The sequence below is a fragment of the Heterodontus francisci genome, chromosome 17 (assembly GCF_036365525.1).
Source record: "Heterodontus francisci isolate sHetFra1 chromosome 17, sHetFra1.hap1, whole genome shotgun sequence".
NCBI classification, from domain to species: domain Eukaryota; kingdom Metazoa; phylum Chordata; class Chondrichthyes; order Heterodontiformes; family Heterodontidae; genus Heterodontus; species Heterodontus francisci.
In genome coordinates, this window is record NC_090387.1 from 83,966,428 (window position 1) to 83,979,151 (window position 12,724).

Below are 12,724 nucleotides of genomic sequence, written 5' to 3' on the forward strand. Positions count from 1 at the left end.
CCATTCCTTTATTTATAAGTTTGCTACTGCTAAAAAAACCTTCCCAATACTACAACAGCTTAGAATTATTAATAAAAGCTAACTAATACTGATAAATCCCACTAAAAATCAATACAGTTCACTAGTTAAAATAAACCTCACAAAAAAAAAGCTACTCACTTGTTCCTTATTATTCAGCTATTTACACATGCACCCTAACAGTAGTGTACTATCTCAGCTATTTAGAGTTATTCCCCAACAGCAGTTACTCACCAACCAATCACCTTGCAGCTTTCCTGTGACATCACTGTTCACTTTGTTTTCAAACTTTGCACACCTGGAATCCCTTCCCCTGCTCTCCTGGAAGGTAAGTGCTCTAGGCCGCAATCCTTGCCTCTCCACTCCGTGTTCCTCCCGCAGGTCCGCTGCTCTCCCAGAAGGTAAATGCACACTGGAGTCATCAGCCATGTGGTCAGTGCATAGCTCTTATTGCCAAGTAGCCAGTTTTTGGTTTGCCATGGTGGCTCAAATGCAACTGGCACAGCGGACTGCCACAAAATGAAGGCATCATGACTGCTGCCAGGATAACAGGCATTGAACTGTATGATTCTCTGCAATGTGTTCACATTGGGGAAGCGGTGACGTAGTGGTAATGTCACTGGACTGGTAATGCAAAGCCCAGGTTAATGCTCTGGGGACATGGGTTCAAATCCCACCATGGCAGATGGTCGAATTTGAATTCAATTAATAAATCTGGAATTAAAAGCTGGTCTAATGGTGACCATGAAACCATTGTCGATTGTTGTAAAAACCCACCTGGTTCACTAATCAGTAAAGTGATGGAAGGTGTCGTCGACAGTGCCATCAAGCGGCATTTGCTTAGCAATAACCAGCTCAGTGACGCTCAGTTTGGGTTCCGCCAGGGCCACTCAGCTCCTGACCTCATTACAGACTTGGTTCAAACATGGACAAAAGAGCCCAGCACAAGAGATGAGGTGACAGTGAGTGCCCTTGACATCAAGGCAGCATTTGACCAAGTATGGCATCAAGGAGCCCTAGCAAAACTGAAGTCAATGGGAATCGGGGCAAACTCTCCGCTGGTTGGAATCATACCTAGCGCAAAGGAAGATGGGGGTTGTGGTTGTTGGAGGTCAATCATCTGAGCTCCAGGACATCACTGCAGGAGTTCCTCAGGGAAGCGTCCTAGGCCCAACCATCTTCAGCTGCTTCATCAATGACCTTCCTTCAATCATAAGGTCAGATGTGGGGATGTTCGCTGATGATTGCACAATGTTTAGAACCATTCGTGACTCCTCAGATACTGAACCTGTCCATGTAGAAATGCAGCAAGACCTGGAACAATATCCAGGCTTGGGCTGATAAGTGGCAAGGAACATTTGCGCCTCACAAGTGCCAGGCAATGACCATCTCCAACTAGAGAGAATCTAACCATCTCCCCTTGACATTCAATGGCATTGTGATCGCTGAATCTCCCACTATCAACATCCTGGGGCTACCATCGACCAGAAACAGAATTGGAGTAGCCATATAAATGCCATGGCTACAAGAGCAGGTGAGTAACTCACCTCTTGAGTCCCCAAAGCCTGTTCACCATCTACAAGGCACAAGTCAGGAATGTGATGGAATACTCTCCACTTGCCTGGATGGGTGCAGCTCCAACAACACTCGAGAAGCTCGACAACATCCAGGACAAAACAGCCCGCTTGATTGGCACCCCATCCACATACATTCACTCCCTCCACCACCGACGTACAGTGGAAGCAGTGTGTACCATCTACAAAATGCACTGCAGCAATGCACCAAGGCTCCTTAGACAGCACCTTCCAAACCCGCGACCTCTGCCACCTAGAAGGACAAGGGCAGCAGATGCATGGGAACACCACCACCTGCAAGTTCCCCTCCAAACCACACACCACACTGACTTGGAACTGTATCGCCGTTCTTTTACTGTCCCTGGGTCAAAATCCTGGAACTTCCTTCCTAACAGCACTGTGGGTGTCCCTACCCCAAATGGACTGCAGCCATTCAAGAAGGCAGCTTCTCCAGGGCAATTAGAGATGGGCAATAAATGCTGGCCTAGCCAGTGACGTCCACATCCCATGAATGAGTAATAAAAAAAAATGTCCTTTTGGGAAGGAAATCTGCTACCCTTACCTGGTCTGGCCTACATGTGACTCCAGACCCACAGCAATGTGGTTGACTCTTAAATGCTCTCTGAAATGGCCGAGCAAGCCATTCAGTTGAAGGGCAATTAGGGCAGGGCAATAAATGCTGGCCTAGCCAGCAACGCCCACATCCCACAAACAAATTTTTAAAAAACAGCTGCATGTTAAGGGAAAGGAATCCCTTGCAGTTGAGGTATGGGGTTGAGTTGAAATGTAGTGCCTGAAAATAGATGTGTGTGCAGTCAGTGACACCCTGCACCGTGGGGAAGCCTGAAATCCTAGTGAAGCCTGTTTCTCTCTGGCAAGACTGACTGAAATGTAGTTAGCTCTCAATGAATAGTTAGCCTCAGTGACCTGCAGTAGATTCCAAATTGCAAGATGTTGGAAAGATCTCATGCTGCAGCCTGGAAGCAATCAGACACATAAATGTTCATGGCCGTGGTCGCCTTCACAGGCACTGGCAATGTGGTCCTCGTCTGTTCTGCGATTGCAGTTGTGGCTGCACAAGTGGCAGATTTCAGTGAGGACGTCCTTACTGAAGCTCCGACATTACACTTATTGTTCTTCGCTGAGGTTCAGGTAGGAGAATTGCTTCTTGAACACCCTGGGTGGATGTGGCCTCTGATGAGAGCCCTCCTCTCCTTCCTGCTCCTCCCTCTTCCAACAGCTTGTCCTGCTCTGTGTGGCCTCTGTTCTTTCTCCAAGTCATGCTTCATTTCTAGGGAAATGACTACTAGTTCACCCATGTCTGGAAGCAACTGGTTTGTGCAAAAGCCTCAAAGTCAGTAAAATACCTTGAACACCTGCCACACCACTTTCAGTTGGTTTTGGCAACTTTAAACAACTATAGAAAGGACCAAAACACTTGTAGAATCAAAGCAATAGCCAGCAGAAATCCACCAGAAACTAATATATAAGTAGTTGATGATTCTTTTAAATACTGCTGGTATTGAGTCCTTCCTGCTGCTGAACATGTGTTCAGCTGTGGGAGATTAAGAGAGGCCGTTGGCTGGAGTATTGATCTCTAAAATGGCACCACTAGCATCAAATCAATGTTGCACACTGATTAACATCCTGATCAGCTGCTCTCTGTACTTTCAGTGGCCATTCACCATGCGTACACTAACACCCTCACTAATATGGCAGCCGGCACCACTTGCTCCAGAGGTGTGTGCACTGGGGCACCATTTTGGGCACCAAAAGATACCTGTAGGTGCTACTGATCTGAATTCCCTGCTCCTTTTCTGCAATGAAAGCAAATGTAGCCTGGTCACGTACCATCTTTGCAAACATGAGATGATTATCACATGCATGTAGAAGTAATAGGAACAATAGTAACTGTCACAACAGGATCCAGATTTAACTGTACAGGGTCAGAGGAGTGAGCAATGTGCTGAGTAGGGATAAGGTGCCAATGTTTGGCAGGCATTTTATAGGGGAACACATAGGAGTTAAGATGTTTGCACTGTGCAATGTCCAAAAATTCTCACTGTTTGCACATTTGTTCATCAAGGCATTGCAGTGGGGATTTGCAGAAGATGTGCTCAATTCAGGAGTTAGCAAAAACAGTCAACTCTTTTATTGGTAAGAGTCATTAAAAATATGAGCAGGAGTAAGACTTATGGCCCCTCAAGCTTGCTCCACCATTCAGTAAGATCATGGCTGATCTGCGGTCTCAACTCCACTTTCCCGCCAATTCCCATATGCCTTTATTCCCTTAGAGTCCCAAAAGTCCATAGGTCCATGAAACAAGGTAAATAGCCAAGGCACATTGTGCAGGATACTTGGAAGGACAAAATTAGAATATTTTACACTATTCAATAAAGTGATGGTGGAATGGAAATTTAATCCACCTACCCTCGTGAGCGAACCTGGTTCCGAAGAGCAGTCGGAAGTGGTTAAGCCTACGCATTAGTATTTTCACCACACAGCTTATAACAATTATACTACTTTGTATGAAGTTGAAATATACATATGCAATTTGGACCTTTTCATTTATCATATATGTATTTGTGTTTTCAACTTGTGTTTAATTTTGTCGGATGAGCTTCTCCTCCCCATCGCTTTGTTGCAGATCCCACATGTTGTAAAATTATGTTAATGACAAACATACTGCTAGCAATCTTAACTATCGCTCTATGTCAAAATCATACTGAAAAGTAATGCATGTCTAGTCAGTAAGCTTTGCTTGCAGAACAGGAAGTTTGTGCAGCTGTGTTCAGATTTGTGTCCTGTAACCGGAACCATGCAAAAGGGGTACCACAATAAGTGCTGTATGCTCTCTTCTAAGTTGGGAACAGATTTGTCAGCACAAAGCTTGTTGAAAATCAACTTTATTGAGGGCAAGGTAAGGACAAGTTTATTAAGTTTTCTGTAAACCTTAAGTCACAAACTCAGGCAGTGAGTCACAGTCTAACACAAATATTACCCGTATTTTGTTTTCTCATTCATATAGACTGGATAGCAGAACACATGATGCTTTCTCTTGCAGCTTTTGGTCTCTTGTCTGTTTTTCAAAAATTCTCTGTTGTTCAGGGACATGGTGAGGCTTCTTTTATCTTGACTTTTTTCCAATTAACCCTCCCTTTCCTCAATCAGTGATTAGTCTTGTATTAAAGAATACCTTTCTTCACCAATCAAGGATTATTTTGTGATGGTTGCTAACTTTTCAGATTGATTACTTTATCTCAATGCTTTTATATTTTGAGGCTCCTTATCTCATAATGAGACAAATCTACACAGAAGCTGTCTTTACTTCTGCTCTCAAGGTCTTGCCCTTTTACTGCAAGTAAGCATTTTAAAACTCGACATAATCTCCCAATATCCCTCTACCTTGACATCTTTTCTATACTATGCCCTATTTCCTAAGTTTCCCACTTTACCACACTGCAAAGAAGGGTTCTAATAAAGTTAAATGTTAGTTTATTATAATAAGTTACTTAGTTTATAATAATTTTAACAATTAGTAACTCTAGTTAGTAACTTTTAGTAACCTAATAATCTCACAATTCCCCCGGTTGAGGGGGAGTATCCTTATCAACCCCTCATTAATTATTTTACTATTTGAGAAAAGCCGCAAGCTCAAATTGTCGTGTCTTGTAACGCACTTGTCGCAAATAGCAAAGCGTGGTGAGTCCTAGTACTAATACAGTGTTGGTATAAACATTGGCAGAGTCTGGAGCCAGAGGTTTTGGGCTACTGTATATACTAGGGTTGTGCAACATAAGGCCCAGGATCCGACCCACCAAACCTTTCCATCTGGCGAGTGTAAGCTGTTCCTATGGCCATCCCGCATCCTCACCGTGACTGGAGATGAGAAATTTTTCATTGTCTTCCTCTTACAGAGCAGCCTTTTTAAAAACAGTTACACAGATGCCAGCTGCTGATATCGGGAACAGCTGTTTCCCAACAGACTTGGGGTTTTCCAGTGGGTTCTCAAAAAAAAAAAGCTGGAAAACCCCAAGTCTGTGACACTGACAGTGCGATGTTTTTAAAAGAACTGACCAACTACCTGCTGAGCGTTCCACTCCTTGCAATTGTGTGAGAGAGAGTGGGGGGAGAGACAGAGGGAAAAGGGGGAACAGAGTGGGGTGGGGGGGAGAAACAGAGCGAGAGAAAGAAAGAGGGACAGAGAGAAGGGGCAAGGACAGAGAGTGTAGGGGCAGAGAGACAGAGAAAAAGGGGGACAGAGAGAGAGCAAAAGGGGAAGAGAGACAGACAGAAAGGGGGAACAACGAGAAAGAGAGGGGCATAGTGAGAGCAGGGAACACTGAGTGGGCAACACTAAACGGGGATCAGGGAACACTGGAGACACGGGGGTGGAAAGATTGCAGGGGGAGAGATACAGAGAGAGGGTGTGTGGAGAGGGACAGAGAAAAGAGGGAGAAGGAGACAGAGAGAGGGAGATGGGGACAGAGGGAGAGACAGAGAGGGGAGGGGGGAAGAGAGTCATTTACTTATGGCACAGATGGAGGCCATCCTGGCATTGAGCCCATGCTGGCTCTCCACAGAGCTAGGCAGTCAGTCCCACTCCCTGGCTCGATGCCCATAACCCTGTGTCTATTTCTGTCAGGTGGCCATCCAACTTCCTCTTGAAGTCATTGATTGTCTCCACTTCCACCACCTTTGTGTGCAGAGTTCCAGGTCATTAACACCCGCTGCATAAAAAGTGCTTCCTCATAATCCCCCTGCATCTTTTGCACAAAACCTTCAATCTGTGTCCCCTAGTGCTAGAGGGGAGAGGGTTTGTGGGTGGGGGGGGGGGGGGGTGGGTGGCGGTGGGGAAAAGAGAACAAGACACACACACACAAACAGCGTGGGGAGAGGTGGGGGGGGGGGGGGGGGTGGGAGAGATATCAAGGTCTCTCCTGAAAGATGGAAATCTATCCAGAATACTCTACGTTGTTACATCAAGTGTGCAGGCAGAGATTGACTACTTATGCAAGGAAAAACAATGCCAGGTATGTCACTAAATTGGTTTTCGATGTAGTGACGAGAAAGTAATTCAATATATTGGTCTTCTCATTTAAAGCTTCTTCACAAACATGCACAAGAAATTTTTCATGCCTTTATTTTTCGAAATTTGCTCACAGGACCCCTGGGCCGAGCAAAACTTGTAATACGGCCCTCCACCCAAAAAGGTTGGACAACACTGGTAAATACAGTCTCCCACCACTGCTGGTCGCCTAGATGTTGTATTCTATGCTCAATGTTCTGCATCTTTTTTACTAACTATTTCTGTGAGCTGTTGGTCTTTTCTATTCCAGGCTCTAGTGCTGACTGCTGTATCGATATCTTTCCTTGATTCTAACCCGCCTAATCGTGATGGCAACATCCATGGTCCAATCACACTGATCACAAAAACGTCATATTACATTCATTACAATGTCACAATCCTTCCATTATGCGTGGACTTAAAAGATTCTCCAGCTATCTCTTTGCCTGTATCTATCTTGTATTATTTTCCTAGCCCTTCAATTGTCTTTGTGTTCTTTAATTTTACTCCCTCTGACTGTTACCAGTGTGGTTAATTTATCCTGATTATTGTAAAGTCATTTTCTCAATGCTTTGATAATTAAAATATTGTCTCACTCTATTGGCCACATTAACCATTTCATGTCATGCTGTTTGTCAAGTAGGTAAACATGTCTAAGACCCATTCTTCAGTGCATTGCACCATGCATTCTGCGTGTTAGTTGCTTCACATATAATGAATTACATCTGCACACTTACACCAGTATCCCAGTATCATGTCACATATTCTTGACTCTCCAGCGACCTTATCAAAAGATCAATGGTCCCGATGTCTCAGATAGTGGCCAGACTGTCAAATGCAGCTGTCTTTAAAAACTCATGGACAAATATCTCTAAGAGAAAGTTATCAAATTAACAGCCTATCTACACTTTCCTGCCTTTCACTGGACTTCTTGAAAATTCTACACTACACTAATTTAATGGTTTGAATTCTAATTTCACCATTGTGTATCCCCAAAATTCCTTTATTAGCTCTTGCATCAGCCAGATTTAATTGCTAATTCCCATTAATTATTCTATTTTATTCATACGCTCTGGAGAAACCTTACAGTGCAATATTCATTTCCACTTGATACCAGTCATTACCATATCTTTTGTTTGTTCTTTATCTTCGATGACATTTTAGATTCTTAAAAGTAACTTGCTAAATTATCCTGAACTTTTGACGTCTCAAAATGATCCCAAATTCAAACAACAGTGTTGCTGGGGTCACAGGTTTTCTTAATGTTCCATTTAATTTCCCCCCAAAAGGACCTTTCTGGGTTTCTTATATCCAGGAGCCACCTAGACTGCTTTTGTATCAGTTTGTTTGTTGAATAAAAATTTGATTAACCCCTTAAATATTGGTTACTTTTCCCTTTGAGTGCTTGAAATAGCCACTCATATCAATTTATTTGATCTAATTCAAATCTCAGAAATAATTATGCCCAGGCGTGGTGGTATTGCATTAAAGACAGAAGTGCTTACAACTATCTCTCCTTCTCAGGGGCTTTGTCTTGGAAGATACCAAATAGCAAATGTTTTTGAAAAGGCAAAGCCTTTAGTTCAAACTGTGACTATGCAGTGACATTTGAAGCCTGCAGGTAAGTTCTTAAATTCTTAAAGCTGCTGGATCTCTTGCTGTGGCATCAGTTCTCATGTGGCACTGGAAATCATCACCTCATATTAAAAAAACCCCACAGAATCCATTGTGGCTCTGCCCCAAACCCCAATGGGTTAATTTGTCCAATTATATCTGTCAATTTAAAAATTTAAAATTTAGTTATGTCCAATATTTTACACTCAGCAATACAAAAGTTGTATGGTTAATTAAACGAAAAAATCAACAGCTGCAGCATAATTAATTTCTTTGTTAGTTTTCAAGGGGGCAGAGCAAAACATTCTCAGATGCGTCACTTTATGTAACTTTCCCGATCAAAAAAGAACCAAACTCCATCTTAAACAGTTTTCCAGTTCTTTTTGGCATTCTTAGGGATTGAAAACAACAAATATAATTAGTATCATTATCAACTTCAAAGGAAAAATTTCCATCAGGAAAGACAGCATTTTAGATTAAACTCCAATTGTTTCCAAACTTAACATCTTTTGTAAGAGGTTTCTAGGCCAGGGATATTTTTACTGTAACCAAGATGGTTCCAAATTTCAATTCACAGCAATAAACATTAAAAAAATTTTAAACTGCCAATGTTATATTGAGCGATCCTTATATCTGGAATTAAAAACTCCCTCAAAACTGGACATGATCACTTAGAAGTTAATTGTGGCCACTAATGAACTTGCAGATTTCCCAGCTTAACAGATTAGTTAACCTTAATAATTTAAACTTAATTCAGACCATACTTCCGAACTAAATACAGAACAGAATAGCATGTGCTTTTTAAAAACAAAGTGATTTCTGACAACGCAGCAGCCTGTTGATGTCATCAGAGTGCGCCAACATGCACAACTACATCTTGCCTGGACTAAGTGGCTCATCTGCAGGATGATGTCGCTACGCAGCGCCGTCATCGTGTATCCGTGCCTGGCCCATCTTCGCACATGCGTAATAAAGCATCGGGTATCCAGCAGCCCCCCCCACCCCCTCGCCGCTCGCTCTAGATCTTGCTGCTCGCCCCCACTCCACTGGCCGATCGTTCCTCGCTTCGCACCGCCCCGCTCTCTGGATACTTGCTCCCCGCTTCCCCGCCCTCCCCCCTCCAGTCACTAGCTCTAGGCCGCACTGCTTCCCTCCTCTCGGTCCTTCGCTCCTATGTCGCCCCGTCACCCCTTGCGGCCAGCCTTGCTTCTTGGGGCGGCGCGTGGTGAACCATCAAATGTGAGAGCGAGTGGCTGAGAGAAGGGAGGTGGTGCGGCCTAGAGCTAGCAGCTGGGGGCAGGGAGTGAGTGGCCGGACACGGGGTGGCATGAGCATGGGAGCAGCAAGGTCTGGAGCGAACGGCTGAGTGGGGTGGGGGGGGGGAAGCGAATTGCTGAGCGGAGTGAGCGACCAGTGGGGCGGGAGCTAGGGGCTGCGTTCGGGTGAAATCAGTCCTGGTCAGTCATATAAAAGAATCACAGTAATGAATTGGCAGCACATTTTATGCTCTGCCCGATTTTCGTTTCCATCGATCAGGGTGTCAGTTCACTATCTTCCAATGGAAATTCAATCGTAAAATTCCTCTTGTATTTAATAGGGTTATTGGAATATTAAATGGATCTGAGGATTACAGTTAGTATCCTATAACTACATAGTAGCATATTACTGGGTTTCCATCCAACTTAATGTAAGGTTTGTTTGCTAAAATGATCTAGCCATAAGCATTTCCTGTGATAAATTGAGTAGCGCCATCCTTAATCCTAGCAGCTGCCTGAACGTCGCAGACACTGACGTTCCCTTTGAAGAGCATGCATTTGCGCATGTGCAAGTGCTGTGCCACCTCGTGGTTGCGTTGTCAGCAAACGTAGCCTTTTCAAAAAGGTAAATTACGTCATTTTCCTTGTTCTTTCTTCAGGTGCCTTTTCAAATGACTATGCTAAAACTAAAAGAGAGTTATTTAACTTTCTAACAACAGAAGACTTAACGCCAGCCTCTTAAACTTTAAACAGACAGAATCTTTCCCATATCTCCTTTACTTATCTTTTCTCTCCCTTAAATCATTTTCCAATTCCAGATGTTTGCTACTTAAAACCAGTCAGTAAGACATGTCTTTAATTTAAACTGCAAAAAAAAATAGCAGATTTTAAACTTTGGTCCAATATTAGCCGAGGCATAGAATATAAGAGCAGGGAGGTTATGATGGAGCTATATAAAACGCTAATTAGGCCACAACTGGAGTACTGTGTGCACATCTGGTCACCACACTATAGGAAGGATATGATTGCACTGGAGAGGGTGCAGAGGAGATTCACCAGGATGTTGCCTGGCTGGAGCATTTCAACTATGAAGAGAGACTGGATAGGCTAGGGTTGTTTTCCTTGGAGCAGAAAAGGCTGAGGGGGGACCTGATTGAGGTATACAAAATTATGAGGGGCATTGATAGGTTAGATAGGAAGAAACTTCTTCCCTTAGCAGAGGTGTCAATAACCAGGGGGCATAGATTTAAGGTAAGGGGCAGGAGGCTTAGAGGAGATTTGAGGAAAAAAATTTCACCCAGAGGGTGGTTGGAATCTAGAACACACTGCCTGAAGTGATGGTAGAGTCAGGAACCCTCACAACATTTAAGAAGTATTTAGATGAGCACTTGAAATGCCATAGCATACAAGGCTATGGGCCAAGTGCTGGAAAATGGGACTCGAATAGACAGGTTTGATGGCCGGCATGGGTACAGTGGGCCGAAGGGCCTGTTTCTGTGCATGTATAACTCTGACTCTATAAAGCAAAGTGTTTTAAAACTTTATATTTCTGCTAGGCATCTTCAAGCCTTCAAGGCTGAAGCTTATCTGTTACAAAAAAATTGTTCATTGACTTTTCACAGTTGCAAAACCAACTTTTAAAATAATAAAACATTACAGCATCTTTAAATTAAAGTGTAATTCAGTTTTTGTGCATCCAGGAATGGGATATAATCTTAAATTGGAATGAACATGCTCAACAATCACGTTCACACTTGTCTTAATTCCAAACAACTTAGAAATATTGATTCCTGTAGTGGATTATAAATTCAAAAATTTGTGTTAAATTCCCTGTCCTGAGCCCAAGGACCACACTACTTCAACTAGTCCACAACCAAAACATGACTCTAATATAGAAATAATGGAACAATTAACAGACTTGTGTTTTCAACATTAAAGCCAGACTTCTTCTTCTTCTTTGGCCTCCTTGTCTCGGGAGACAATGGGTAAGCGACTGGAGGTGGTCAGTGGTTTGTGGAGCAGCGCCTGGAGTGGCTATAAAGGCCAATACTAGAGTGACAGACTCTTCTACAGGTGCTGCAGAAAAAATTGGTTGTCGGGGCTGTTACACAGTTGGCTCTCCCCTTGCGCTTCTGTCTTTTTTCCTGCCAACTGACAAGTCTCTTCGACTCGCCACACTTTAGCCCCGCCTTTATGGCTGCCCGCCAGACTACTAAAGGTTAATGACCATTAGCTCTACAGAACACAAGCTACACAGATAAGGACATTCATTCATGGGAGCTTCCAAGATTCATATATTTGAAAAGACATAGTAACTTGCTTTTACTCACTTTAAATTTCAGTAAAAGCATCTTGTTTAAGTTGTCCCTCGTTCCTCAACCTGATACCTCTCATTTTCTCACTCCAACTCTGCCTAATCTACATTTCCACCATCATCCTCGTAGGAGGCAGAGACAGTTACTGCAGACACAATTGCCCATTATCTCCCCAATCTTCCATGCAGTTCGAAAAAATGTTTTAAACACTCATTCTCCTCCATCTGTTGTTTCAACTAACATATTTCCCTGAGTGTCAATCACTGCTGCACCAGCGTTCAGGGTAGAGACATGCAGCTGTTGTAAAGAGTGGTCATATGCTTGTGGCACAGCTCCAAATTTCAGGTCTGCTGGTTTAGGTACTCAGCTGTTTATCTAAGTAGCGGTTTCTTGGATCTGCTGAGTGCTGTAAGCCAGAGGGTTTTTTATAATCGCTATCTTTAACTTCTGACCTATATTATCTTGAATGAAATTTATAACTTCCATGTATTGCTGCTCGAAAACCCGTTTAACGTCTTTAGACAACATGACTTTATTTATGGAGAGAGAAACAGAGTTAGCGGTTCAGGTCTGTGACCTTTCATTAGAATCAGGTCACAGGTCTGAAACGTTAACTGTTTCTCACTCCACAGATACTGCTGACCTGCTGAGTAATTCCAGCACTTCCTGTTTTTATTTCAGATTTCCAGCATCTGCAGTATTTTGCTTTTATTATTATAACTTTATTTATTCTTTTTATATATTCTCGTATAAGTGTCTTTAATCACTGGTGGGTCTGTTAAGATCTCCACACTCCCCAAAAGGGTTTTCACTCCCAAGACACGTGTTGGCCGGACCTGCAAACTAGAGATCCTTCCTGTCTCTCAAAAAGCATTCACA

General features: G+C 43.2%; 1 protein-coding gene across 17 annotated transcripts in view; it reads left to right on the forward strand.

The window, feature by feature from the left end:
- Positions 1–12,724, forward strand: part of st3gal2 (ST3 beta-galactoside alpha-2,3-sialyltransferase 2) — a 448,231-nt gene that overhangs the window by 139,402 nt on the left and 296,105 nt on the right. For 5 of the 17 annotated variants that reach the window (XM_068049796.1, XM_068049782.1, XM_068049802.1 and 2 more), the window contains one exon: positions 4,456–4,512. The exons of 6 other annotated variants lie outside the window; for them this stretch is intronic. The gene's annotated coding sequence lies outside the window, so the exon portion shown is untranslated. Of the gene's footprint in view, positions 1–4,395; positions 4,513–10,038; positions 10,156–12,724 lie in introns of those variants that run through there. 6 more of the 17 variants (XM_068049799.1, XM_068049785.1, XM_068049787.1 and 3 more) reach the window with 5 other exon arrangements.